General features: G+C 41.9%; 1 pseudogene; it reads right to left on the bottom strand.

The window, feature by feature from the left end:
- Positions 1–1,982: 1,982 nt before the first annotated feature.
- On the bottom strand, positions 1,983–2,351 carry LOC129071277 (60S ribosomal protein L22-like; annotated as a pseudogene).
- Positions 2,352–7,412: the final 5,061 nt, after the last annotated feature.

The following is a 7,412-nucleotide window of genomic DNA, read 5'->3' on the forward strand; positions in this document are numbered from 1 at the left end:
GCTCGGTAAAGTATAAGAAAGAAAATCTCCCGAGTTTAGCACTAGGAACCTCTCCGGTGAGTGGAAGAAGCCTGACCCCGAGGCAGGTCAGGTACATGGTCCCCTGATGCAGGGGTGTGGGTGTGACAAACTGCAGGGGACGGCCAGCCAGGAGACTTCCCACCTGGGGGGCCTCTGTGACCAGGTGCTGCCAACCCGTGACTGGACTCTGTGTGGGTCCTCCAGGCTGTGGCTGAAATGAGGTGACCAAGAAGGGCCGTGAAGTCACGGGGTCAGGGTGGCAGAGCCTCACACCTGGGGTCCCGAGTGGCTGCTCATGTACCTGTTCACTTTCACGAGCGGGTCACAGGAAACAAACAATTGTGTTCATACCACTCTTCATTTTGGGGTTTATCTGTTACAGCGATCAGCTATGCTAATTCAGGTTAATTGGTGTTCAGTTTTCCAGACTCTATAGGCAAAGCACAAGAAACTTAATTATGAGTAAAAACAGGCTGTTTTCGACCTTAACAAGGTGAAGCATCCATCAATGGCAGAAGAGAGGACAAGGAGAGGAGGGTGACCATGTGGCCACCTTCATGTGCATGGCAGGGCATCAAGGACACCTCCTCCTTAGGGGAAGGTGCTATGAATCTATGATTGCTACAGACTCTGATGTGACTGTACTGGGGGCTGGGGTGATGGAAAAGGAACCACGTCCTTACCATCAGCTGCAAAAGCACCAAAACTGACCAAGAGGGTGCAACAGGTTTATAGAAAGGTGTGGGGGTGACCTGTGGAGATCTGACCTCGGAGCCAGTTGAAGTGGTTCCCTCAGAGAAGGTCTGGAGGTGGAGAGGTGGGCTGAGGCCCCTCGCTGCCTCTCCTGTCTCCCTTCCCCTGCCCTCCTCCATTTCTGGATCCCTCCCTTCCTCTCTGCCTTCTCATCTCTGCACTATTTTGTATGTTAAGCATGTGCATTTATTACTTTCATTAAAATTTAAACTATTTAAAGGTTTGCAAAGTAAACATTAGAAATCAGGTTACCAAAGAGAACAAGATGTTTTTTGAATACTTCAGATCTGAATTATTGATATGAAACTTACCACTCTTTTATTTTTAATTAAAAGATTTTATTTACTTCTTAGAAGGGAAGGGAGAAAGAGAGGGAGAGAAAGATCAATGTGTGAGAGATACATTAATTGGTTGCCTCTGGCATGCACACCAACTGGGGAACCTGGCCCACAACCCAGGCATATGCCCTGCCTAGGGATTTAACCTGTGACCTTTTGGTTCTCAGGCTGGCACTCAATCCACTGAGCCACACCAGCCAGGACCAGACCATTCTTATCGGTTTATTAAAGCAGGCCCCCATGTTCCTGGCCTTGGGACATCCTTAATGTTAATTGGGGGTCACCATCTGACCTTAAATACTGCAATCACAGTCCCCCGAGAAGAGTCCAAAATTAGAGAAAATGGAAAAGATGTATGCTCTCTCCTCTACCTTAAATCACCTGCCATCTACCTGACAATCTGTGTGTCCCTCCATTCAGCCTGTGATAGAGGGCTGGGCCTCACACAGTGTGCCAGGGACACAGGTCAGCAGCCGCTCATGGGTCTCTGTGGGGGTTGGGGTGGGGGAGACAAGAGGAAAGGCCTTCATCCGTGCACCAGTGTGGAAACAGAGCTGGACTCACTGGTGGTGGTATGTGTTGATTCCCATATTTCCTGGTGGCTCACAGAGTGGTATGGGAACAGACAGTTTGGTCTCATTGTTCATGGTCTCTTCCCCAGGACCTCAGCTTCTCACTTGGGGTGATTAAATCTCAACACTCCATGTCCCAGACTCTGCTAGGCCCTTCCTAAGCCTCCACAGGAGCCGTGCCACAGTGGAGTGGCTCAGGCTCCAGCCTCTGCAATTGATCTTGAATGCAGGTTTACCATCTTTCTTTTTTGTTCCAAGGTTTTATTCAAGAACTCGTACAAAATGTGTCAGATGAGTTTTAATCCTCATCTTCCTCCTCCTCTTCATCCTGGTTTATCTGGAAGTAACACAACTTGTAACTCTGTTGTTAGCAACTACACGTGACCAGTCACGATTATTTTCTTCAAATATTTTTTGGTGAGATATTTCAAATACCTTTCGGAAAAAGGCACCTCAGAAGTTAGTGATCTCACTCTTGCTTCTTTCAATGGTTACAACCCCTCCACTGAGGTTCCCAGCTTTTCTGTTCTGATTCTCTCCTGAAGGAACAGCTCACAGTTGGCAGCATCTATGATTCCATCTTCTACAGGATGGGTGCAGTCAAGGGTCAACTTCAAAGCCTACTTTTTTGCCCCCTCTTTGCCGCAAGCTTTTTCATGGGAGCCATGGTGGCAACAGAGACAGAAAAGCCAGATTTACTACTTTGAGAAGGGTATTTAACCCTCAATTTTGCATCTGAAAAATGGGGCAACGATTAACTGCAACATAGGCTCTTTGGAGGTTAAGTCAATTTATGGAAAGCCCTTACTACTAACTACACTGGACACACAGTAAATGCCAGTAACTGTCCCATCTTTCTTGCTATTGTCACTGATGCATCAGTCTGCACTTGCAACAGTGAGGCACCATGTGGCACGTACTTTGTTGGAAACGTCGTCGTACATCTGAGCCGTACAGCACTGACCTGAGGAAATTCATGTGGGAGGAGGTAGGGAGTCTACTGGGGCGGCCTCGACTGTCATGGGCATGTCCCCAGGAGGGAGCCAGGCCTGTGACCTTTCGGTGCTTGGGACAGTGCTCCAACCGTGCTACACTGGCTAGGGCTTGATTTGTGTCATTTTTGAAAACATTCTGAGTAAGTCCTGTTACATACATATACTGGAAGTATCTTCTGCCTTTCTTCCACTTATTTCTTAACAATGTCTTTTGATTCACCCTTCTTACTATGAAATCTGATTTATCACCTGGTTAGTGCTTTTTGGATCCTATTTAAGAAATGCTTGCCACTTTTAACGTAAAGATATTCTCTTGTTTTCTTTCAGTCATTCTCCAGCATTCACTAGCAGCATAGCCTAACAGGGAACTAGCCTGCAAAGCAGAAATGCGTTGCAGAGTCCAGCCTCAGCATCACAAGGCAGAATATGTAAGGCTACGTGTTTGCAGTTAAGGGCATAACTGGTACAAGTCAACTTACCAAAATTAACTCAAGAAAAATAATAGTATGGTATCTATTTTATCTAATATGTAATTTAAAACTTCAAAGAAAACACAATAGAATTCACAAATGAGCTCTATACAAAATATATCATACCGGTCTTGCACTCCCAGAGAATAGAAATGTATGAATCGCTGAAATTGTTCCCTGCAATTGTCAGTGAAAAGATAATTATTTTTTTAATTTTAAAAAAGATTTTATTAATTTTTAGGGGGAGGAAGAAGGAGAGAAACATCAATGTGTGGTTGCATCTCGCACACCCGCTACTGGGGACCTGGCCTGTAACCCAGGCTTGTGCCCTACACTGGAAATCGAACCAGTGACACCTTGGTCAGGCTGGTGCTCAATTCACTGAGCCATACCAGCTAGGGCAGAAAAGATAATTTTTTAAAAATAAACACTGCTGGAGAAATTAGATATCTGTATACAAAAAAGCCACAAAAACTATGTTGAGGTGGATCATTACTCCTTCCTGTAACTCATCCCAGTGGTGCCTCTTCGCTATGGCAGCTGCTGTTCAAGCGGTAAGCTGCTGAATCCGTGTGGAATTTCTCTGTGCCCTTCCTCTCCCTCCCACTGGCAGCACAGGCCTGAGTTTCAGCCCCAAGGGGTCCTCCTTTAAGCTTCTGAGTTTTAATAATTCTGACCTTTTCTTTGTTTTCTTGGACTTAGGTTTTGTAGCTGCTGCAGTTGCTATCTCTACAATACCTCAAAATTGTTACTCTCAGTTACCTAGTCAGTAACTTTAGTTTATAATTCTTGAAATTACTTCTGTACAAATAACTGGTCACATTTGTTTCCTGATTAGACTCTGGTACATTAAAAATCATCCAGAACATAGAACTTCTACAAACCACTATGAAAGACAAAAGGCACATAAGCAAACCCTGTAACTGAACAAATACATTTATATGTACCCACCAAAGGACACATGCAGATTCGTGGCCAAAACCCTGAAACTACCCAAATGCACATTAACTTGATAAATTATACTACATCCACACATTATACATTAACAAAATACATTATAACGATGATCTATTGCTACATATAACCATATAGATTAACCTCACAAAGGGAAAGCCACTCACAGTACAGAATGTATGGTTTTATTTAGAAAGCAGCAAAACCTGAAAAAGAAACCCATGGTGTTGTTAGCACAGTGGTTGCTCTAGGTGGGTGTCTAGGGAAGGATGAAAACTAGAAGAGAGATAAGTCTATGTGAAACTGTTTGACCTGTGTGCTCATCTTAGAGCTGTCTACACTTTGGCCATAACATTGAAATTCTCACCAAAGTCACCTGACTGTAAATTTAGTGGATGTCATTTCTCTGCTCACATTTTACTCAAGATAACTGTTGGGGAGTCTTCTTAAAAGGCTCTTTTCAATGACATTGCATTCTCCTGGTTTTCCTAGATTACGCATCCCATAAGTATTGATGTTCATCCTTAGCCCTCTCTTATTTCCAAATCTTTGGATATTCTTACATCTTCTCATCACTTGGAATATATCTACTTTCTATGGACTCCCAACTTTCTAGTTTCTTTCCCAAGCGTTACCTAAATTTATTCATATAGCATCTAAGTGCTTACTATATATATGTTAAGTAGTGTGTTAGGACTCGGGTGTCCAACCTTTTGGCATCTCTGGGCACACTGGAGGAAGAACTGTCTTGGGCTGCATTCATAGCCATCCTGGGCCACATGCAGCCCAGGGACTGCAGGTTGGTCACCCCTGTGAGGTGCTCAAATTTCTCATAGGAATATCAAATTCAATGTATTCAAGCCCAGAGTCTTCCTTCTTTCCTCCATGTTTACTCTCCCTTTAGAATTTTTTCCATGACTGGCACCACCTTCCACTAGGCCAAGTAAAATACTGCAAGGTGCAAGGTAATTTTTTTACTTACTATTCTCGGACTATACCATATTAATAAGCAAGTCAGTTGAACTTACTTCTAAAAAATAACTCAAACCTGTCTCATTGCTATTCATTAATACTTAATTTCATATATAATGATTTTTGAAATGAACAAAGTGAATACTCAAAGGTCCATATGAATTCCAAAGCAATACTTAACATTGCTTTCAAATGCTACAGCATGGCCAATTTAAATACAGGAGCGCCCCCTGCACCTGCAGTTTCACTTTCTGCAGTTTTTCAATCACCTGCGTTCAACAACGGTCTAAAAATATTAAACAGAGTCCAGAAATAAACAAGTCAGAGTTTTAAATCATGCACTCTTTTGGGTAGCATGAAAAAACCTTGCACTGTCCCACCCTATCCAACCTGTGAGGTGAATTATCCCTTTGTCAAGAGCAGCTAGTGTATATGCTGCCCTGTTAGTCACTAGGTAGCCATGTGTTATCAGGTTGACTGTCACCATCTTGCAGTGCTTGTGTTCAGGGCAGCCTACCACTCACAATGCCTACATCAGTCACCTCACTGCCTCTTACCACGTTAAGCACATCACCTCATATCACAAGGGCAAGTACAGTACAGGATATTTTGAGACCACAAACACATAATTTTACCATAATTGTCGTTATTTTATTATTGTTTACCTCTGTGTCTAAACTACAAATCATCAAGCATGTATGTTATGTAAAGGAAAAACAGTATACACAGGGTTCGGTACTAGTGTATACAGTACGGTATTCGGTACGGTTTCAGACATCCACTGATGTATCCCCCATAGATAAGGGGGAACTACTGTATCAGTATAATCCCTCATATTATGATAGTTGTGGTAGCCAAACTACAAAATTGGCCCATCATCCTGTCTCTTGTGCAGTCCCTTCCCCTTCTTTCATAGTTGATCTGTAAGACCAATATAATCTAATGGTATATCATTTCCAGTACTAGGTTATGTAAATGCTGTGTCTTCAGTCATGGGTGCACTTTCTCTCTTGCATTGCTCTGGGTGAAGCCATGTCATGAGAGCACTCAGGTCACCTAGGATGTCTCCAGCCAATAGCCATAAGGAACTTGGAGGCCTGACAACCACTGAGTGAGCTTGGAAGCAGATTCTGCCCCACCTGAGCCTTCAGATACTGTAGCCATGGCTGACAGTTTAATTACAAAGTCATGAGATCTTGAGTGAGAACCATACCCCTAAGCCACTCCCTGATTTCTGACCTATAGAAACTGCAATAATTGTTTTAAACTGCTAAATTTTGAGGTTATATAGCAATAGATAACATTTCTTCTTCCAATCAAACTGTAAGATGTGACAGACTATGTTTCTAGGACAAATAAAACAAGTACACTTAGACTGTTGTGCAGTTTCAAATTATGCACTATCACAAGATCAATGTTAAAACTCTGGACAATAAAGTCAGTAGTGGTCTAGTATAAAAGCATGATTAGGACTGTATTTTCACAATCAGCTTTGATTTATCCCAAACAAGCTCTGACAAATTTCTGAATTAAACATTACTATTTTCTCTAGATACAATCAAGAACAATTAAAATTATTTAAATTGCTAATAAACCTATATTGCTATTAGTTAATGGAAGGGTCAGAAATGTTTTCTTTTTAAAACTTCCCAAAGGAATGCCCAAGATAAGTTTAAAGATATTTCTAAAACTGCATTCATGAACTACCAAACATTATACCTGGTACAGAGAGAGGTATCAAATATTTGTTGAAGTAGGTGGTGAAATTTTACAATTAATTTCAGAGCATTCTGAATACAGTAAGTCATCAAATGCCAGTTCAACTAACGATTCTAAGCCAGAACATAAAATCCATCTGTTTTGAGTCCCCCTGCACTCAAAACTCCACGTATCTTCTTCTACTTTCTTTCCAAATCTTTAGTGGGATATTGGCATGTGAACTCTGAAAAGCTCTCAATACCTGCTAATTCACGATGACAAATTACATATTTATAACCTCTTTCTGTTGAGACTATTATTAAAATGGGAATTTTAAAATGTTTAACATGACAACAGAGAATGGAAGTGAGACACCTAAAGACAGTATTTAAAAAAAAACACTTGCATGATAATGAAAAATGGATTAAAAATAGAAAATGACTTAACAAAGCTAAAGGCTCAAACTTAAATGGCCACAGAGAAAGATAAAAACTGGAAGTCAACCTTATAGAACCCCTAGGTTTGGCACTTAGAGGCACCCTCAAAGTCATGCAGGGAGCAAGGCTAACTAAGTAGAGTTGATATATAGCATGAACCCAGCTGGTTGTGTTGGTCCCCTTATTTCTCAGCTGTGCAAAC

Source organism: Pteronotus mesoamericanus, unplaced genomic scaffold (genome assembly GCF_021234165.1).
Source record: "Pteronotus mesoamericanus isolate MK-2021 breed Mesoamerican mustached bat unplaced genomic scaffold, CSHL_Meso_final contig_263, whole genome shotgun sequence".
NCBI classification, from domain to species: Eukaryota; Metazoa; Chordata; class Mammalia; order Chiroptera; family Mormoopidae; genus Pteronotus; species Pteronotus mesoamericanus.